At 41.3% G+C, this 22,772-nt stretch overlaps 1 protein-coding gene across 2 annotated transcripts in view; it reads left to right on the top strand.

The window, feature by feature from the left end:
• VIPR1 (vasoactive intestinal peptide receptor 1) overlaps positions 1 to 22,772 on the top strand; it is a 169,792-nt gene that overhangs the window by 37,545 nt on the left and 109,475 nt on the right. The gene's annotated exons all lie outside the window — the stretch shown is intronic.

Genomic DNA, 22,772 nt, shown 5'->3' on the forward strand with positions numbered 1-22,772 from the left:
TTATGATCTGTGGTGCCTGGGGGGGCAGTGTTATGATCTGGGGTTCATTCAGTTGGTCAGGTCTAGATTCACCAAAAATGAGGACAACTGACTTCCTGAATATTCTGAATGACCAGGTTTATCAATCAATGAATTTTTTCTTCCTTAATGGCATTGGCATATTCCAAGATGGCGGTGCCAGGATTCATTAAGGTCAAATTGTGAAAGAGCGGTCCAGGGGTCATCAGACATCATTGTCACACATGGATTGGCTATGACCTCAGCTCTATTGAGAAGCTCTGGGATATGAGAAGACGTTCTACTGTTTTGAGACTTCTCATCCTCAGTATAAAATTTCAGTGAATAATTTATGCAACTAGATGGAAATAAATATTGTAACATTGCATAAGCCTAGTGAAACCATACCACAGTGAATGTGTTCTGTATCTGAGATAAAGGCAGCCCAATGACATAGTAGAATGTGTGAATTTTTGTTTTGGCCATGCAGTATATAATAATCTGATCCTGGAGCTGCAGCTTGCTATAATGTATCTGTTTTTTAATGTTAACAAGTCCTGACACTAGTGGCAGTTCCAGCAAATGTTAAATAGGCTGCTGATAATAGATCAGAACATCGGCTGTCAATATGACAGCAGATCCATGAGCTGCACCTGAGGGCCGGTACCCAGCAGGGGAACTCTCTATACAAAGTACACCCAAGGTACTGCTATAGATAACATGCATTTTAAAATATCCCTTTTTTTCGTGATTCTGTCTTATATTTTTACTTTTTAGAAACAGAAGAATAAAATAAGTATAAAAAGAACAGAAGGAAAAAAGTCAGATTTCCTGAGCAATATGATCCCTGTAGGCTACAACCTGCATATTCTTTCGAACTGATTCTGACAACACCCAGCCCAAGTAAGCCATTAGTAGCATCACTTTGATCCCCGCACAATCCATACGTTTTGTTAACCTTTTGGCTAAGTCACAGCAGAAGGATCTCTATGGACCAGCAAAGTTCACCCGGCATCAATAAACAGAGCTGACTTGCAAAAAGGATGAGCAGCAGTAATTGTGCTTACTTGGTTCAGGTAATAGATAACCGGTGGCTGAGTCACCAGCTCGCCATGGGAGTCAGTGCGCCATCCTATAATGGCATAGAGCGATTTTATTGATATTCGGGCTGCCGAGAGATGGGACTCATCATTTCAGTCTGAGTCACACAGTGAGAAGCGTTAGAGAATCACTCATCGCTGTCTGCAGACTGTAATACCCAATCAGCAATAATACTTGACTCGTTCCAGGCCCATGAAAGTAATGCTATGGGTTTTGTAACTCCCTTGGTATATAATGCTATATATGAATCTGGACAATAAAAATAAATTTGAAAGGCAGCTTCATCTAAACAGCTCAGCACATCATTTGAATTACAGATATTTTAGCAGATATATAACTTTAGTATAATATCCAGGGCCAGAAGCTGGCATAGTTTTGTGTATATTGGTATTATGTAAAATATTTCAGATGTGTATCCTTTTAGGCTGGGGAGAACACAAGTGTGTGCTGGGGCAGGATGTAGAGGGGAATCCAATGTGTGTGTGCTGGGGGTGGGGTCTGAAAAGGGAGAGTCCAATGTGTGTGTGCTGGGGGTGGGGTCTGAAAAGGGAGAGTCCAATGTGTGTGTGCTGGGGGTGTGGTCTGAAAAGGGAGAGTCCAATGTGTATGTGCTGGGGGGATCTGATGGGGAGAGTCCAATGTGTGTGCTGTGGGTAGTATTTGACATGGAAGAGTCCAAAAACTATGTTCTGGGGGTGGGATCAGACAAGGGAGAATCCAGTGTGTGTATGCTGGAGGTGGTTTCTGATTGGGAGATTCCAATGTGTGTGCTGGGATGGTATCTGACCGGGAGTCCAATATGTGTGCTGGGGGTGGTAATGGCTTGGGAGAATCCAATGTGTGTCCTGTGGGTGTTCAGAGGTGCCATATGATGGAGAGAGTCCCATGAGTTTGCTGGAGGTGGTATTTGATGGGGGAAAGTCCAATGTGTGTTCTGGGGGTGGTATTTGACACAAGTGAGTCTAACATGTTCTTCTGGGGGTGGGCTTCAATGTGTGTGCTAGGGGTGTGTGTGCTAGGGGTGGGCTCTGTGAGGAGAGGGTTCAAGTATGTGCTGGGGGTTGGTATTGGACTTGGGAGCGCCCAATGTGTGTGTACTGGGGCTTTGACAGGGGAGAGTCCTCTGTGTGTGATCGAGGGGGGCCCTGCTAGGGAAGAGTTCACTGTGTGTGATGGGGGTGAGCTTTGACAAAGGAGATTCCACTATGTGTGCTGGGGGTGGTGTTGGACTTGGGAGCATCCAATGTGTGTGTACTGGGGGTGGTCTCTGACAGGGTAAGTTCAATGTGTATGTGCTGGGGGTGGGCTTTGACAGGGAAGAGTCCATTGTGTGTGATGGGGGTGGTTTCTGACACAAGTGAGTCTAACATGTTCTAACATGGGGGTGAGAACCTACTGCAAAGAGTTTAATGCATTTACTGCCAATGGATCATCAATGCATTACCATGCTCCTTCTAGCAAATGGAAGAGGCAGAGTTCCCCAATGACAAACAACTCCCTCTGAAAAATGTGATTTTTAGTTACTGTGAGCCCAGAGCATTGTGCTAAATAATTGTTAGTTTATGGCTTGTGTCAAAACATTTTGGGTTTGCATTGATGACATCAGTACATCTTGTGATCATTCAGAATCCATTGACAGGTGGACCTCCTATTGACCTGCCTTGACCTACTACCTTCCCAGTGACCCGGTACATTATATAGTGAAAATATAAACTTAAAATAAAATTTGTATACTACCTTTCTTGGGAGTCCAGGAGATCCATGACAATGCGTGTTCTGTCCGCAGGGAAAAATCTTGAAATGTGGCATTTCTTGTTATGTATAATGGGTTCCCGCATTAGGCCTGAGGTTAAGGCTGCCATATGAAGCTGATAACAGCAAAGCTTTCTATTGTAAAATATGTTATAAATATGTTATAAATGACGTTTTCCGCCTGGCCTCTCTGAGGTTTCTGCTGAGAAGGTTCGGAGCAGCATCTAACTGCTGAATTATTAATTGGCTTTTTGCCATTCTTAGCGAGTGGAATGGCGGCTACTCAATCACTAAATAAAATATCTTTGCCAGCTGGAAAAATGGCACCTAAAGGGTTTTGCAGATCTCAAAAAGTTAAAGCGACATTGAATCTCAGTAAAGACACGTGGGCCCTGGGATGACACGCCCCCGAGGGGATTTATGACAATTTGGGCTCACAGGAAATGGTAAAAGTGACATAAGTGTTGGACCAGTAAAGAAAAATCTACCTCCATAGTTAACCTCCGGCAGTCTATTTTGGATGACACTTGTGTGGCCCTTTCCTGTGAGCCCAATGTTGCCCTAGGGGGGGGCAAGTCATCCCCGGGCTGGGTACTCCAGTTAAGGGAGTTCCAGAGCATAAAGAAGATGTTATAATTTGGACAAAGTTTTTTTAACTCAGTCCAGAACACTGAGTTAAAAAATGTAGCTGGATTAGGTAATATATCGTGGAGGTGGAATTGGGGGTGAATTTAAAGTAACGCTAGGATATGAGTATTGACCCCCAAGACTTCCACCATCCATTGGAGCTTTTTTAGGAATTGATATCTTTGTTGTTTGTGTCCATACTCCTATATTGTAATAGTCTTGTGGTCTTAATTAGAATGGTGAAAGGGATCCAGTCTGCTCACTGGTAAGATTCACTCTTGTTTTGTTGGTTGGGCTTTGTCACCAACACAGTGATGGTAAATCCATCAAAACCATCCAAAAAATTTAATCAAAACCACATTTTGAGTTAGCACCAAAACAGTAATAGAGTGCTAATCTTCTATTGAGGACAGTTGTTCCAAGAGAAGAATTCCTCTTATTTCTTCTTGTGCCAACAAGACCGGATGTGAAAATCTCCCCAATGGGACGCAAAATGTCTTTAGATATTCTTTAGGTTGGTTTGTCCTATCCGGCACACTTGGTGAAGATGGAGATTTGGACAGGAAGGAGATTGTTTATGTGCTCATGCTATAACAGTGAATGGAATTAGAACTTGTTCCCATTATGGTTCCATATTATGTTTTTGAAAATGCAGCCATTTTTGTTGGTGTGCATTGCCATAGACACCTGAACCATTTAATTGGGCCACCCAACTAAACTAAAATCCAGTCATTGTGCTTGGCTCTGAAGTGCATTGGCAAGAACAAATGGTGACCCAATGCAACAACTAATGCCTTGTGTGCTATGTAGTTGCATTTCATATGAGATGCTGAGTAGCCAAGTGTTTCCTCTACCTGGGTAAGACAGAAGCTCCATCACACACTGATGAAGAGCCACAGTCACTGGTGAGCCGTAAAATCCAACCAGGTGTCAGAAAAACACAGCACATTGATTCCTTCCTCCCGTCATTATTTCCCGGTCAATATGTGTATTCACTGTGAAACTGATAAACTTGTATGTAATTATGTTGGGTGTGCACACCTGTCATCCCTCTTTATTTTATTTCCTATTATCCTTTGCACACCTGCTGTAATTTTAGATTGGGCTGACGCTGGGCGAGTCGAAAGTGGAAATAGAGAGCGGCTGTAACTGGCTGCATTTGCCTCTACTTATATTCTGCTAGGTTCATAAACTTGGAGCATTTTACTGTTCTCAGGAGATCTACAATGGACTTAATATCCTGCTGTGCAAGCTTTGCTTCCTTTCCTAAAGATGCTTCCATCTGCACGGCTCACAACCACAGCTTTTCTTGTACAGGTAGGAAGGGTTGGACATGGGACCTGCAACCAACCAAAGGAATTAGGATTAAGGGTGCATGGCTTTCCTGGCACATTTTTGTAAAGCTGAGGGGAACACCAGAGGTCCAGGTGGCTTTCCTTTGGCCCGCTATATATTGTGCACAAAGCTCATTGTGGCCCACCAGAGGTATTTTTTTGTTCCTCATTGGTGCCAGTCCAACCCTGCATACAGGTGTTCACATATGGGCAGCCATGATATTTGAACTAGCAATGGGCAGCATTACAGCCACAGCCTTGGTTCATAAAAATGGAAACATAAAGATGATTGGAACACACAGAGATTGCACATTCAGTATTTTAGTGTTGAACGGAGTCGTATTCTCCCTATATTCCACAGTATGAGAAAGCCGCACTATTGCCATTGCTATTATATAAAGAGGAATAAATGTTTCGTTTATCCCTGCAGAAAGTTATTTCTGTCTCTCAGTCAGAATGAAGAATTTTTATTTCGGGCATTGTGTGATCCGCAGGGAAGACAGATTGCGTCTTGTAGTCTCTCAGTCGGCGCTGATGTCATTCAGGAGCTGCGCCAATTGCCATAATTCATGATGTGGTTTTCCTGGGAACGCACAGCACATGTTTTATCAAAGGACAAACTTTGTTTTACTTCAGCGATCTTCGTCACTTAATTACCCGCAACATCTTTGAACCCAGATGATTAAATCGTGGATTTTAAATTACAACAATAATTGGCTTCTGCAGAAGCCTATTTTTTTTACAGTACAAAATCCAAAATCCACAGAATTAGTTAGATTCATTACCCCTGGTATTTTTTTTTATGTGAAAATTGTAATTTGTATTGGAAAATATTAATTTAATTAATTTAAATTGACCTTTTAAATGAATAAAAAAAGAATACAAACTTCACATAGTTTTTTTTTTAGTTTTCTTTAAAAATCAGTTGGAGCTGGAGCAGCAAAACCCTTGGTCTCAATGAAGACTGACTCACTTGCAAGGGAAGCCGATGGAATGGAACATGGTTGTGCTGTTGGGCTGTATGTTCTTATATCTGTTTGAGGACTGAAAGACATGAAACTTAGGATCACTGTGATTTATATTGAGAATTGAAAGAGATTACTCACTAATTAGCTAAACAGGATTTGAATATACCAATGCGGCCATAACCACCTCCTTCCTTGCAACAATGTTAAATAAGAGGGCTGCTGGAAGTACAAACATCAGACTTCTCCTCTTCTTCCTCCTGAAAAAGCGGATTTTTTTCCGCGAAACGCGTCGAGAAGTGATTCAGAATTTAAACCCTTTGTAAGGAGAGGTCATTATATACACCCACGATTTTATTGTGTTTTATGTATTTGAAATGATGTTTGTTTGTAATGTTTATTATGAATACAATTTTGTTATTTTTGTAATATTATGATGGTACTGGCTTTAAAAGTCCCACTTAAATTCGATGTCTTTCATCGCATATCTTTTCCTCAATGAAGAAGCAGTGATCTCCCTGCAGAGATCTAGCAAACCCCCTGCCCCTGAGTAAAACTTAAGGGGGTGCCAGCCATTGCCAACACCCAAAAGTGAAAATGTTCCGACCCTCTGAGACTTAGGGCTCCAATCATGTAGGTCAGCCAGACGACAAGACTAGGGCCCCACTAGGGCAGAAACATGGTAATGTTCTTGGCCCTTCCATGTGTAAAAGTTCCAGGCCGGGTGCAGTGGTACCCCTTGCTACCCCATGATGGTGGCCCTGGTAGGGACCCCTATCACTGTCACAAAGATTTAATAAATAGAACCCCAAAAATTAGTCCTGATCCATGGCCCTGTGGTGACCAGTAGCCAATGATCACAATGCGTTCCCTCATACACCGAAACTACGGAACCGAAGCAGCAATGCTGAGAATAAAAGGCTGGCCAGCATAGATTAGGTGGGTGGGTTTATTTTTATTTTTTTTTGGGGGGGGGGGGGCTTGGATTTATTTTATCTTATTGAAAATATCTTCTTTAATTCCCAGATCCTTATATAAAACCTCCAGATATAACCTTGAAATGGAGGTGAAGTTTCAGGCCAGTTCCAAACAATTAAAAAGTGATACAAGCCAGACAACATTGTGTTCCACTTTGTTCTTTGGAGAGTTTGTGTCGTGCTTAATAAAATATTATACTAACATGAAAAGTCCATTAAAATAATGTTTCACTGAACTATTCGTTATACACGCACTGCACATTCACCTCTGGATTCATACACAGTCAGCAAATTCACCAAACTTTCCAACTGGAAAAAGTTAAAATCCCAACCCCAAATTTAAAAATTAATAAATCATTAAATCAATCCTTTTAAATAAAAATGATGCCAAGCTAGATTTGCTATCAGCCTCCTGCATTTGCTATATTACAGAACAGACTAGAGACAATTCTGTTGTGCCCATGTGCTCACAAGATGCATGATGATAGGTGGACAGAGCAGAAATGAATTAGGTGGGGTTTACTGCTTCTCTTTATAATGTCCAATCACAGGCTGGGAAAGAGACAAGATATGTAAATGACCTGAATATTGTGTCTTATTGTGTGTATATATATATATATATATTAATATTATACCTGGAGAAATGGCTGAGCTGTTTAAACCTCAGGATTGCAGAAATAGAAAGACCCAGCACTTTCCCATGAGCAGCGATTATGAGCTATAGGTCTGATTTAGCAAGGGGTAAGTTGGACCTCAGCAGAGAGACCACCAATAGGGTAGGAGTCCTTCTTCGCAGTGTGCTGGCAGGAATCAGGCTTTTCCATTCATGCTGAGGCTTTCTAAAGCAAACCAATGTTATTTTCATGAACCTGGAATGTATTTGGGTGTTATGGTCATTTTGGGGTCACCGGCTAGGAGTGGGGGGACATACTTCCTGTTTTTTGTTCCAAAGCTTCTGTTTACCAGATGCAATGCGGGCACTTTGTGCCACTGCCAGTCCCATAGATTAGATCATCCGACCTTTCTATTGTGCCCCAGGGGTCAGGGACTTTTATCCCGCGGCTTTATTTGTCTTCAGCAGTTAAATAACTGGTCCTGGCAGTGCGGTTAGACAGTGACATAAATATTTGTGGTAACCTGAGTGGATCCTGGATTAGAGAACTGAGAGCGGCTCTGATCGCCGTACAAGAACAGTAAATAAAATCAATGTAATGCGACATCCTCAGAGCAAACAAGACGACTCCATAAACCGAGCAGCTTCTTCTAATGGAAGTTTTGGAGTTCCGGGTTCTTGAGTTATACAACTCTAAGTTGTATAACTCAAGAGTTTGTCATTTGGGGCCTGATTTGTTTAAGTTCCGTAGGACCTGAGAAGATAGATTATCATGGGAGAACCTGGGTGATCCAGAAAACCTTTAATGGATTGAAAAAATTCACCAAATAATAGTAAATGATTTTTAAGAAATCCTTTCCAGGTTCGCTGGACCACCCAGGTTTTCCCATGATAGTCTATCATCTTGGAAAGCTTTAATAAATCAGCCCCATTGTGTGAGGGAAACCCTTTACCCAACATGCATTGGGGGCACATCAAAATGTGCATAGCTTGGGTATGTCCAAACCTCTCTATCATCCTTCTGAGCTTGTCCCAGTATATTTTAATTTCATCTTGTTACTTATCATCACCTGGCTTATAAAGTTTATTGGCAGCTGTGGGGGTATCATTTTCTATTGATATAGGCAAACCCCCAGAACTACATCTCCCAAGAGTTCTTTCTGTACACTCTTTGTATAGGAATGGTTTTGGAATCCAAGACAGCAGCACTGTTTCACTGGGAAATAAATCACTGTAATAAAAAGTGTAAAGTGGAAGAAAGAGGGGTACGGATAAATGGGGTTATGTAGTTCAGCAATCATGGTTGACAACACTGCTTGGGACTGTAGTGCAGCAAAGGCACATTGTTGTCACCTATGATGGTACTACTTATACCCATTCCATGAAAGAGATATATGGAGGAGTTCTTTGCATGGGCAGTGGATGGTGAAGGAACCCTGTCACCTCTTCCTTACATCTGGTCCCCCCAAAATGTTGCAGTTTGCTAGGTGGGGACTATTCTGGAATAAGGTATCTCCCCCTTTTATTTTGCATGGGTAGTGAATGGTGAAGGAACCCTTGTCCAAGTGTCGAGGGACAGGGACCTCTTTCCTACATCTGGTCCCCCATGTTGGAGTTTGTTGGGTGGGCAACCCCCTACTAAAGTAATGATTACAGGGTTATATTGGTACTGCTTAAACACATTCCTAGAGAGATAGATGGAAGAGTCCCTTGCATGGGCAGTGGGTGGTGAAGGAACCCCTGGCTGAAGGTTGAGGGACAAGAACCTCTTCGCTACATCTGGCCCCACCAAAACAATGTCAGAGTTTTTTAGGTGGAGCATATGCTGAAATATGGTATTCCCTATTTATAAGGGGACATCCCTCTAACAGGGAACGAAAAAGGTGTCTGGAAAAGGGTGACCACCCCCATTCACTTGGACTAGCTACATGCTTTATAACATGGAAGAGTTCTTTGCATGGGCAGTGGATGGTAAAGGAACCCCTGTCTGATTGATGAGGGACAGGGGCTTCTTGCCTACATCTTGTCCCCCCAAAAAAGTTGGAGTTTGTTAGGTAGGGCTTATGCTGGAATGTGGTAACCCTACTTTCATTAGTGGTCAACTCCCTACTAGGGAAATGAATACAGAGCTATATTGGAACTACTTATACCCAATCCAAGAAAGCCATACATGGAGGTGTTCTTTGCATGGGCAGTGGATAGTAAAGGAATCCATGCCTGAGTGTTAAGGGACCGGGGCTTCTTCCCTACATCTGGACACCCTAAAAAAGTTGGAGTTTGTTAGGTAGGGCTGATGCTGGAATGTGGTAACCCCCCTTTCATTAGTGGACAACCCCCTACTAGGGAAATGAATACAGAGCTATATTGGAACTACATATACCCAATCCAAGAAAGCGATACATGGAAGAGTTCGTTGAATGGGCATTGGATGGTGAAGGAACCTTTGTCCCAGTTTTCCCTACATCTGGTACTCCCCAAAAAGAATGTTGGGTTTTCAAAGCAAGACATATGCTGGAATATAGTAATTCCCCTTTCATAAGGGACATCCCCTACTAGGGAAATGAATACAGGGCTATATTTGCACTACGTATACCCAATCCAAGAAACAGATGCATGGAAGTAAACTCAGTCCACACAAACTGTAATAACATTTAAGTTAATAAAACACATAATGACTTTAAAAATAAAATATCTCAAGTCCCCCACCAAAGTAATCCCAGTCCATGCCATCCAAAGTGAGAATCCATATCTGTCCTGATGACCTGTGTGCAGCAAATTTTAAACACTTTCAATGGCAGATTCATCAGGCTGCTAAAATGCCCCATCTATCACCTTAGGATTTCCAATGATATTTCCACAGTCAGATAATTCGGAGATTACTAAGAGGGGCTTCCAGATTCCACCATTAGCCCCCATTAAACTCCCACATACTTTTTTAGAAACCAGATGTGGAGAAGAGACCCTGTCCCTCAACAAAGGTTCCATGCAATGGGGGGGGGTAAAGACATTAACATTACATATTTAGAGATTTCAGTAACTGCAATTAGATCCACTTTAAAATCATTGTGAATTGTGACCTCACTTTAAAGGTTTTCTTCTTTCTCTCGTAAAATGCGCATTGAGCTAATATTTACCTCCGACTCTAATAAATGGACTTCTGTGTAAATGTTGGGAAGCTATCATGTCTAAGACTGGTTTATGTGATAGATGGCGGGATGGGATCAGCAGTGATTTACAGGGTTCATGTACTGCAGGACATTCCTCGGATGTTTCTATAATAATTAATGGGCTCTGCAAAATAATCACATGAACATTTGGTAAAGATATTAGGGTTTGCAGCCAGTTAGTGGCATGTAAGGCACCATGATTGTAATTCATTATGAAGCCAAGGTTTTCTTTATTCTGAACTTTGTTCAAGCAGCAGAATATTCATTAGAAATATATATTATTATTATTATTAAACAGGATATAAATAGCGCCATCATATTACACAGCGCTGTACAATTAAATAGGGGTTGCAAATGACAGACACATACAGGAGGAGGAGAGGACCCTGCCCCGATATAGAAATTGATTTACCCAATGGAAGAAATCTAAATACTGTGACCCAGGCACCAGTTTCTATTAATATTACACAGTATTTATATAGCACCATCATATTACGCAGCGCTGTACAAAGTCCATAGTTGTGTCACTAGCTGCCCCTCAAAGGAGCTCACAATCTAATGTCCCTACCATAGTCATATGTCATTATTGAAGTCTAAGGTCAATTTAGGGGGAAGCTAATTAACCTAACTGCATGTTTTTTGGGATGTGGGAGGAAACCGGATTACAAGGAGAAAACCCACGCAGACACGGGGAGAACCTGCAAACTCCATGCAGTTAGTGCCCTGGCTGGGATTCGAACCTGGGAACTAGTGTTGCAAAAGCCATGAGCCTGAGCCACCATGCTGCCCTTCTGCTTGGCCTTCTGGTTGGTCAAAGACACATCCCTGACTTCTGATTGGACAATTAAGGAGCGACTATACACAGATGAATCATCCCTACCAAGCATTGAGCTGTGCTGCATTGGCAAAATGGCACAGGTCCGATGTTGGGTGTGATGGGATTTATTGGGGTGCTTTGCGTTTTGTTGCTGTTCTGCCATGGAATTGGAAGATGAATTTGGGGAATTATTGATATATATATTGCTTTATCTTGGGATCAGCATGATAATTTCTTTATAGTTTAGCAGAAACCACGGCTTTGAATGTGGAAAATGCCATAGAAAACAATGGAGATGAATTGTGTTTGCCTTATACACCGATTATCACTTTTGGAAATTGCCAACTACAGGTGCTTTGTAATTCTGGTCAGTAGGAAGAATGCCTCTTACATTGCTGGCCAGTGGGAAGAATGCCACCCTTACAGATAGCCAAAAAGATCATTGGGGTCTCTTACACTGACCTGAGAGGTGCAAACTGCTCATTGCTTAAGGAACCCCCAGCAACCTCTGCAGGAACCCTGGGTGAGAATCACTTTATACAAAATGAGCCTTTGGGGGTGGAGGGATCCACTGCAAGGTTTACAAAACATTTTCCCCGGAGTTCAGCTTTAAAGATTCTTGAACATGAATGATGAACCCTGCGAGTTATCAACTTTGTCATCTTGGCTGAGCCGCGGCGTAATTGCTAACAACAAACCTCCAACTTGTAAATCGTTTCAGTAAATAAGGAAATTTCTTCCTGGATTATCTTATTTCAGGGTCATTATTCAAATCTTGAAGCCGAACGCTAATATTTCTAAGCAAGCCATTTGCACAGCTCTGTCACACAGCAGGGTAGGTGTCCTGATTTTTCTCTGCTGTAGTTCAGTGCAGGTCATGTGTCTATCCCGAAGCCTGTGATTGGACGGTGAGAAGAGAAGCAGTAGAGTAGTAAGCTCATCTCCCTGCTCTCTCAGCTGATTGGCTCCTTGTGCTTGTTATCTTTTTTTTGGTCTGAGTTTTGCTGTACATTGACCATAAGAGTTATATTACATTACACTGCTAACATCTAATTGTTGAATTGAATTACATTTATAACTGCATGGAGATCAGCATTGACATAACAATATATTTAAGTGAATAATTTTATTTATTCTTCTTTTATTTAGTATTCACATTTTTAAGTCTTTAGGATAAACTGTATTTTAATGAATTACATTTGTTTTAGCAACTCATTGTGAATGTTGGCAACAGAGGCAGGGTTGTCAATCCAGAAAGCAGAGGGCGGGACTGGGTGTGGCCAGGAGCTAAGTGACATCCTATAGGCTTGTGAAGCAGCAGTGACAATCCTGCGAGCCAAATAGCCACGCCCCCTGCAACATATTCTCCTCCCACTGTATTACTTATGGCACAGCCTACACGGGAGTGACAACTCTTCTCAGAATTCTGGAGCAGTGCAGCATCGTTGTCACCCCATCACAGCTATATGAAATAAATTTTATTGGCAGGACTAACAGGTACTCGGTAGGCAATTGAAGTGCAGACCTCTTTTTTTTTTTTTTTTTGGAACAATGCACATCAAATCACACAAATGCAAAGATCCTAGTGATCCAAAGAGTTATGCTTGCTTCTGCAATTCCTGAACACTTTGTTGCACTGTTCCTTTCAGTGTTCTCCCCTGGAAATGTTTTTAGGCAGGTTGGAAAAAAGCTTGAGGCAGGATGGTGGCCCATCTGAAAACAGCTGGGTGGTACTGAAAAGTGCTGGGTGCTGCGCCCAGCTAGAAGGGGCTAGGGAGGACACATCATTTTAAATGCCAGCCTGATTTACTAAGCCATTGGTGTGTATTATAGTGCACCAAAATGCAAGCTGAAAAATTGGACTTTTTGTGTTCATTAGGTTCTGTTGGCAGCCCGTTGATTTTTAAATGGACCCTCAAAGAATCAGAAACAGATCCCAACCATGAAATGTATTCTGCTACTGTAGTAAGATTCCAGCAAGCAAGGCGCCCCATCCTCTCCTCCTGCATGTATGGAGCAGACAGGAGACCCACAACACACAACGACTTGTTTAGATGTGACTCACATAGACAATGGAACAGAAATACTTTGTAATATTTAGAAAAAGACTTCAACTTGGGTGGGCAGGCGAGCCACCAACTACAGCGACAGATACATTTTACAAAATGTGAAGTTTGAAAAGTTACATTAAAGAAACATTTGCTACAACCTGTCACTGGATAATATATATGAACAGCAAATTTAAAAAATCGCATTGCTTTTACAATATACAAAGAAGGGGGAGGGTAGGTGATAGCGCTTCAGAAAGATGCATATTGACATGAATTACAGTGTTTTCCCCAGATTTTTTTAAGCTGGGTGGGAAGAAGCTGTAGGAAGGTGGTGGCCCCTGCATTGTCACCCAACCACCAAAAAACAGGTGGTTACTGAAAAGTGCCGGGTGGTGCACCCAGCTAAATGGGTCTGGAGAGAACACTGTATTAGTTTACATAGAGCAGGTAAATGTAGACAGATGGAAATAATGGCCAGAGATAGCCTATAATGTAAAATCTCTAAAAATCCATATACTATCTTGGCAAAAATAGCAATATTATTTAGGAAGGCAAAAAAAAACAGAAACAGATATTTGGCTAACGGAAAGTGTTGGGTGGTTCACCCAGATATAAGGAGCTGCATAGACCCTGCATGTGGGCGACTATCCCAAGTTCATCATCATACATGTCCCCATAGCCGGGTGGTTACTGAAAAGTGCCGGGTGGTGCCGGCTAAAAGGGGCCGGGGAGAACACTGCATGTGATTAGAATTATACGTCCTTCTTTCTTTAAGCCCTTGCCATTGTATATTCCAGAGATTAGTAACTGGTAGAATTCATCCTGAATTTTGGATAATGCTAAATTTGAACCAAATTTTAGGAGTTCAGATGCCAAATTTCATTGTTATAGTTGAGTTTCCAAATGGCTTCTGAAAGAAAGAGACCAAAGTTTACTCCTGGTATTGGGCACTCTTAATTTGACTGCTAGATCCCTCTTGGTATCCTTGGCCAAACTATTGAAAGACCTCATCGGGCAGTGCTTCCAGGAGACTCCCAAACTTCCTAATTTGGCCTCATTGGTTTGTTCTGCAACACAATGTTTGGTGCTCGGTTTAGATATCCATTGATTTCATTAGAGCTCTCTTGTTTGGAAATTCCTAATCTCCAAGGTTTCTACATCTTCAAACTTTGCACAATTTAGAAGTTCCCCTAATTCAGCTAGTTCTCTTTAAAGCTGAATATAATAGTATATATTTGACATGGAGTATAAAACATATTTATCTCTAAATGTAAGGTTATTTCGGGGTTGTTTTGCTTTCACAGATGCTATTACACTGCATTACCATTGAAATCTTGCAAAACAATTAGCCTGTATGGAAACATGGCATTGGAACGGCATTCTCGTTGACTGAATTAAAGATGTGGGTGGCATTGACATGAACATTTAGCTGGTAGCAGATTACTGCCAGTTTGACGCCAACGCAAAGGAAGAGGCCACCGGCTCTGAACAGTCGTAGCCGAGGCAGCTGCTCGCTGCTGTCAGTCTTCAGTGACCTCACTGTCAGTGAGCGGGAAGAAAGACAAATGGACTTAGATAATATTATTATAAAACTGCTTCAGCCGAAGCTATGAGTGGAGAATTGTCACTTCTGTTATATTGATGGATGAGCCAGTTGGAGGAACCAAAGCGAGTGACGGGTGCTGCACTGGTGATAAAACTAGCAAGATCACTTTACAAATTTCACTAAAGCCCAAATCCAGGCATTCCAAAAAATAACTTGTAGCAATACTGAAAAAAAGCATCTCCGCATGCCATACTCACCTCTTCTTCAGGACTGTGCCTCTCAGGGATGCCTTACCTCCACCAGCCGTTTGCTGCATTGATTCACACACAGCACCATTGAATCCATAAGACGGAGGACCTACAGTGAGCGCATGGTATCCTGGGCCTGGTATGACCATGGTGCCGTCACTTAGTAATGAAGCAGAGACATTATTGAGGATCACTCATACAGCGCCTCTATATCAATCAACAATGCATGAACATTGTTGATTGGATTGCAAAGAAAAAAATGATGACCACTAAAGACTCAAACTGCTGCACATGTGAGAGCTATAGGGCGGCTCGGTAGCATTCTGCCGTGAAGAGCAGTGGTCATCCGTGCATCATTTACTTTACAAATGAATGGCACCAACATTTCCCATAATTAGCTGTATACAGTGGCAGATGTAGCCAACATTGAGCCCATGTGCAGAACTGACTTGGTCCCCACTTCTGAACTGACATGGAAGCCTGCCGTGGCAGTAAGAACTGATTGGGAAGCCCAGAGCCTCCTGGGATACCTATATCACGTGTACCAGGAGGCTTGAAGCTGCTCCTTCTACACATGGCCAAACTTGGACATGCGCAAAAAAGGAGTTACCCCCCCCCCCTGACAAAACCGTGCTGATCTCATGCATGTGCAGTGAAACATCACCATCTTGCTTCTGTGCCGTGCGAGGTCAGATGACGTAGGCTGGAACCAAAAAGCAAAGGAAGAAGATGGCCATTCCTGATGGTTACACCATTTCGGAATGAAGGAAGAATCCAGGACATTGCAGGACCGAACGGAAACCAGGCATGGAGGGATCGAGGGCCCCGTGGAAGTAAAGGTAATTTTTTTTGACCAGTAAAGCAAGAGACACATTGTACCCTTGAGATCTTACCTGGTATTCAGACTCAAGAATATTCTACGAAAACTCAGATCAGCCCCTGAGAGTTGTGGACTTTTTGTTGTCCTAAATTACTTCCTGCACAACTTAGAGGATCAAAGCCTATTTTGGCGGCAGCGTTATCTTCTTTTTTCTGCCTAATTACGCATCTAAGGAAATTAATTTTGTGTAATTGCCTTCCTGTGTTTTTGTTTGACGAGTAGATATCGCCAAATCCCTTGTATTGATTTCAAGAAAAGTCAATACATTTTTTTTTCCATACACAGCAAATATTTACCTTCCGTGTGATCCCTGGCAGAGTCCATTGCAAAATGTCAGAATGAACTTTTCTGCAGCTATAAACATAATGAGACGTTCATATTTCAACGCTTTTAATAGGATGTTTGGTGTGATTAATAACTGCAGGGCTTTGTGGTATCTGAAATAAAACTTTTAGTCATAGGTGAATTTATTGACCTGCCAGAATAGTGGTGCTTGTATAAGAAGAAACCTTCTAAAAGAAAAGCTCATCTACCTATCTTTCTGGTAATGCCACTTATTTATTTCTGCCTGGCCATTGCATTCCTTGGTAAGATGAGTTCCTGCTGCATCCATGTGATTCCCCCAACCGGCTCATGCATCTAGGATGTGAGTTATAAAGAGCAGGAGCTCACATACCCTGAACTATATGAATCTTCCAAAACGTGAAAACATGGCTTTTGGAAAGGTAAATAAATGGAGAAGATACAGCCACTGTGCTATCAGATTTCCTTTACTATATACCTATATCCAAAACTTTGTATTTGTTGTTTTGGATTCATAATGGCAAAGGTAACCTCCTGAGAGTATTTTCTTTCCTTTTTTATGCCACATTTGAAAGATTTAACTTTCCTTTCAAAGCCAGAAATCAACTGGTCTAAAGGACCAATTTACTGACCTATTTTAGATGGAGCTCTGATGGCGGCTTGACCCAGACTAAAATTCGTGATATGCAGGGATCTCTGACTTGTGTGAATTGGATGACTCATCTTTAATGAGCACTTCCAAAAGTCAAAAGCCATTAGCTAGCCAAGGAATGTCTACACATACTTATTGTATAGAGTCATTCAATCCATCAAAAATCAATTCCTGCATGACGCTCTACAGTACAGATGACTTTTAAGCCCATTGGAGTCAACAAAAATCCAAACCAGGCTCCAAAAGACTTCATTACAAAAATGCAGGATGGTTTGGGAAGCTTCTGGAAGTCCAGTCTGAGATAGTTTTTCCTATCTACCAGTAATGCTAAAATAGAGAAGAGGGATCTGATGGCACTGGTAATCAAGTTACAGGTGCTCAGGCAAAAGCAGAAACAGATATGGAGAAGATACAACCTTTGGAAAAGCCATTGGTCCATGAAGTCTTTGAGAAGTCAAACTGTCCAAAATACGTTTGTGTTTGGCTTTGGACATGAAATCTTTGAAATAAAAAAAGTTGCCCATGTGAACAATTTTTTTTCACTAAGACTCCAGTGTGCAAAACTCTCTGCACAACCAGAAGTAGTTGTACTGTGAAGAACATTGAATGGGGGCCCTTTGGTGGTACCCAAAGGAAGCCACACCAATGGTGGAACAACAAAGAGGGCACACCAATGGTAGTACCACAATATCAAAGTGGATTAAAAGTAAAAAGGCTTTTTTCCTTTTTTTGTTTTGTCTTAGAGGAGGAGGAAGGAAAAATACCTGTTCTGGTGGGTGACCATTGTGAGTAGGACATTGGAGGAACTCTCAAAAACACGTTTAAAGAGCACAGTAGGAACATTTCCTTTAAAAGGTTTTTTTTTTCTTGTTTTGTACTTACTGAGAAGACTTGCCATGCTTGTTAGAAAAATCAAGAAATGACCATAAATCTCAGCAATGGCAGAGACATCAAAAAAGCATTAAGAAAAACACAAGAGCGCCAAATCAAATGATGTCAATCAAGAGTTATTCCATCAAAAAGTGATAAAACTAGCAGTTAGGTGTTCTAATGGAACTCGTTTATCAAGGCTTAAATAGCTGATAAAGATGTGGATGATCTCATCATGGAATGAGTTAAAAAGGGGTATAAGCATTACCACCAAAGTGTTAGGATCAGGAACCAGCAGCAAGTTTCATAGCTGGATTTTTAAAACCTTGATAAAAGAGCTCCTTTAGAACATCCTGCATGGTGATGTTTGTTCTTTTGACATCTCGTGATGCAAAAAGCTCTTTATTGTCCTAAAGTATTATTCTAGTACTTTTTATTTTTCTTTAGGCATTCCCTAGAGCAATGTTTCTCAATTGGGGTGCCTCCAGAAGTTGTTGGAGGTTCAATGAGCAATTTGTGGCTCTCATGTCACTTTAAGTGAACCCAATGATCCTTTTGTTAATGTTGATCTGTTAAGGAGACATTCTCCCCAATGGGCAGCAATGTAGGAAAAAAAATCTTCCCACTGACCATCTCACTAATGTTCATGTGAGCTGTAGGTATAGTAATTATAGCAGGGGTTCCTGAAAATTATTTCCAAGGATTCCGCCATGTTAAAAAAGTTGAAAAACACTTCCCTAGGTGTTTCTTCATGTTCTTGAGCTGTCAGCCATAGCCTTTGTGTACTTTATTATGGTTTACAACTTCACTGTGAAATTAATATTCCTTTGGATCCAACATCCAATAAGTCCATCTTTCCATAATAACAACCTGAGAAAGATTTCATCAACTCCTTACTTCTTGCAGAACTAAAAGAAAGTTTTATCTCAGCTAGCAGGGAAAGTGTTTACTGGCCATCTACGCCAGTGGTATATAGCTAAATATTCCACACGCTGCTCCAGGTGAAACCGCATTTTACTGTTGAATGTTGAAAGTGTTGGCTTGGCTCGTCTCCACCGAGGCTATCAATTATTCCAGTAACAAGAACATTGCACTATGGGATGTAAAATTATATTCTTTAATAAAATAGCCAGCAGGTATATGATATGGTATAAAATAGCCAGCAGTTTCTGTTCTGATGCATTTTGCAGGAGGCACATCGCTTTCTCAATGTTCTGTCATACTCGGTCATACTTGATAGGCTCCATGTTGACTTGAAAATCAGAAACATAACGGCCTTGCTGTCCTGCTGCATCATGCCAAGCACCGCCATTTCACCTCGACGTACATTTTCCAGAAACTCAATATTTCTCCGCATGCAAACTGTTTATATTGACAGATATGCAGGGATCAGGCAGGTCCCGGCTTGTCCACTTATCGTTATTGAACAAGCAATAAGAAACATTCTTTATATTGTATGAAAATGCCGACTTGAGAAAACGGCTTGTACTCTGTGTTTATTCTCAGGCAAACTAATTGCTTTGTGTGCAAACAAATTAGAGACAGAGATTATCCGAGGTATTTATAAGTCACCCTTAGATCCCGCAATGTTTAAAGCTCCAAGATCTAGCCCAACTGTATTTACTGATGATAAAAGTATGTTTAAAGTGTGTTCATGGCTACAACTAATAAGGGCATCATTTAATAAAGGTTAAAGTGTAACTATAGGCAAAACTTGGAAAAAAAGAATGTTGGGAATGTAATGTTGGACAAAACTCCACAGGAAAAAGTTACAGAGAAGCATATTTCAGATGAGTATGGTCAAGCGGTGTAGAAAGTGAATTCTACAGTGCTGTACTAGAGGGATCATCAGCAGAGGAATGAGACCCCAATTCACTTATATTGGTAGAATTGATCATCATCACTAGAGGGGTCACCAGCAGGGGGAAGGAGGTCCTGATTCCCTATATAGATTGAATTGTGGGGTCACCATCACTAGAGGGGTCACCGGCAGGAGGAAGGAGGTCCTGATTCCCCTATATAGATAGAATTGTGGGGTCACCATCACTAGAGGGGTCACCGGCAGGAGGAAGGAAATCCTGATTCAGCGGGATCACCCACAGGAGAAAGGAGGTCCTGATTCTTTTATATAAATATAATTTAGGGATGTATCCCTAGAGTGGTTACCACCAGGAGAAATTAGGTCCTGATTCCTCTATATAGATAGATTTGTGAAGTCACCATCTCTAGAGGGGTCACCAGCAGGAGGAAGAAGGTTCTGATTCCTCTCTCTCTCTCTCTCTCTCTCTCTCTCTCTCTATATATATATATATATATATATATATATATATATATATATATATATATATATATAAATAATAGTGGGGTCACCGTCACTAGATTGGTCACCAGCAGGAGGAAGGAGTTCCTAATTCCTCTATATAGATAGAAATGTGGAATGTAGCACTAGAGGGATCACCAATATAAAAATGAGGTCCTGCCTCCCTGCTATGATCTTTAGTTTGACTTTATTTAGAATAATGTGTCCAGTTCTTGAGACCTCATTTACAAAAACATAATTATAAACTGAAACAATTTTAGAGACATATATCAAATTTGGAAGGGTGAAAGGGTTCAAAGCCATTAGGCAAGTCATGCATTGGCTCGTGGGAGCAGTTATGCAAATATCAATATACCTTGATGTCAGTGGATGTCAATCTAAAGGAATGATGGTCCCTAGGTTGACTACATTTACATGAAGATCGTCCTCGCTAACACTCACATGTTATAATGAGCCTCCATGGTTGATTGATAAAACTGAAATCCAATAGATGAATGGGACAGGTTATGGATATCAAGACTGGTTATGAAAGGTCCAGATGGTGCTTGTCCAAGACCAAGTTGGCTTTATCTGACTTGCTGGAGGGAAGACTGGAGGAAGGGTTCAGCCATTAATATGCCACTTCTGTAAATATATTTTCACTCTACAGAGTGTTGGTGGTCATCCTGTACAATCCATCTTCTATATATAAACAAAGGCAACACCTTTGTGAAACAAAATAAATCTTGGCAAGCAAAATGATCGCTTTCCTGTAATGTGGACTGTAAACCAGGCTTCATTCATTCTTTTGTCAAAATCAATTACTCTGCATGTAAATTACCAGAAATAAATAAAAGTGATTGTATGGCCATCTGATGCCACCTTGGTGTGTCACCTTTTCACGTTTAGTTAACTTCTCTTCTCCTTTGCCATATTCCGTATGACCGCCTTGCAGTCACAACATCTTGCTGAATGTGTTGAGATCTTGGCATCTTGTATTGTTAGAACAGTGAATAATTGATCCACGTGCAGCCGCTGCCATCCTTTGTTACTTGAATTCTGTTGTCTTGACAAGACAAGAAGGGAACAGTTCAACATCCGACATCAGAGAAAATGCTTTGGTTCATTAGGCTGAAGAAGCTGGCCTGGTCTTTGTCTCTTCATATTGCCTTGTTAACCATTATAACGGAGGATATTGATGGATTTGTTTCTGTTCTGTTAAAAAAGGCTGAATTCTCAGCTCGGGCCAGATGTCCCTTCGGGCCCTGATCATTTGTCACCCCTGCATAATGCTAAACCTTTATTAATAAAATATGTGATGCACATTGCTGAGAGCGGCAAGCTGTCACCTCTTTTGTGTCCAGAATTCAAGCTAAAACTTTTTTTTATTTTTTTCATTTTGGAAAATGATTGGAAGGGTTTTACCAGCAGCAGGAACCTTTTTTTTCTTACTTCAGTCAACAGGACAGAAAATCTGATGAGATCTCCCCAACAAGACCACAGGAGAGTTGGGCTTTAAAAAGGAACTGGCATTGACTGTATTTGTTTTTTATTTTAATATCATAATTTTCCAACTCTTGGTGTCTTCAGAGACATATGGAGAATAATATTTTTGGGTGCTATAGGAAGATACTGTAGGATTTGTGGTGTCCTTTTATTATCAGTGGCCAGGTGCTCCAGAGCAATGCTCAATTTCTGGCCTGGAAAAGGGACGGAATGCCCCCCACCTATTCCTTTCAGGACAGTCCGGGCCTGGATCCTAAAAAAGGAATTGCAGATATACAGAAAAACACTAAAAAACTAATCCAGACCCTTTAATCTCTTTGCCATGTGAAACGGATGCGCATGAAGCCAAATACCCTCCGGCATCACGTATTTCATACTACTACAATTCCAAACTTCACAGCTGTAACGTTCATATAACACAATTAATTATAACCCCTTCATACCTCCCACGATATTAAGCCTGGACCCCCTAGGGGCACAAAGTTTTAGGAGAGACCCTTAAAAATGGAGCATATTGCTTCTGTTTTGCACTTCAGTGGATCTGTTTATGCCGATTTGTGTTTATTTTAGTTCTTTGTGTTGTTCTGTTTTAATTAGCAATTAGAATGCAGTTTTATGGCACCGGCTATGTCATTATGGAAATGGTTCCAGGTCTGTTTAGAGAGAGAAAATAACGTGAATTTAGCGGGCAACCTTACTTTGTGAAAAGGATGTCTCTTGCCTGAAGGTCTAGGGGTTGTCTTGTGCTAGAACTATATAAATGTATAATAATAGTGTGTGACTGTGAGGGGACATTAGAATGTCAGCTCCTCTGTACAGAGACTGATGGGACTGGCTCAGTGTTCTCTGTACAGCACTATGGTATATTTCAGAGCTATATAAATGTATATTATTAGTGTGTGACTGTGGGGGGACATTAGAGTGTCAGCTCCTTTGTGCAGAGATTGATGGGACTGGCTCAGTGATCTCTGTACAGCACTACGGTATATGTCAGAGCTATATAATTGTATAATAATAGTGTGTGACTGTGGGTGAACATTAGAGTGTCAGCTCCTCTGTAGAGAGAC

The sequence above is a fragment of the Pyxicephalus adspersus genome, chromosome 5 (assembly GCF_032062135.1).
Source record: "Pyxicephalus adspersus chromosome 5, UCB_Pads_2.0, whole genome shotgun sequence".
Classification (NCBI taxonomy): domain Eukaryota; kingdom Metazoa; phylum Chordata; class Amphibia; order Anura; family Pyxicephalidae; genus Pyxicephalus; species Pyxicephalus adspersus.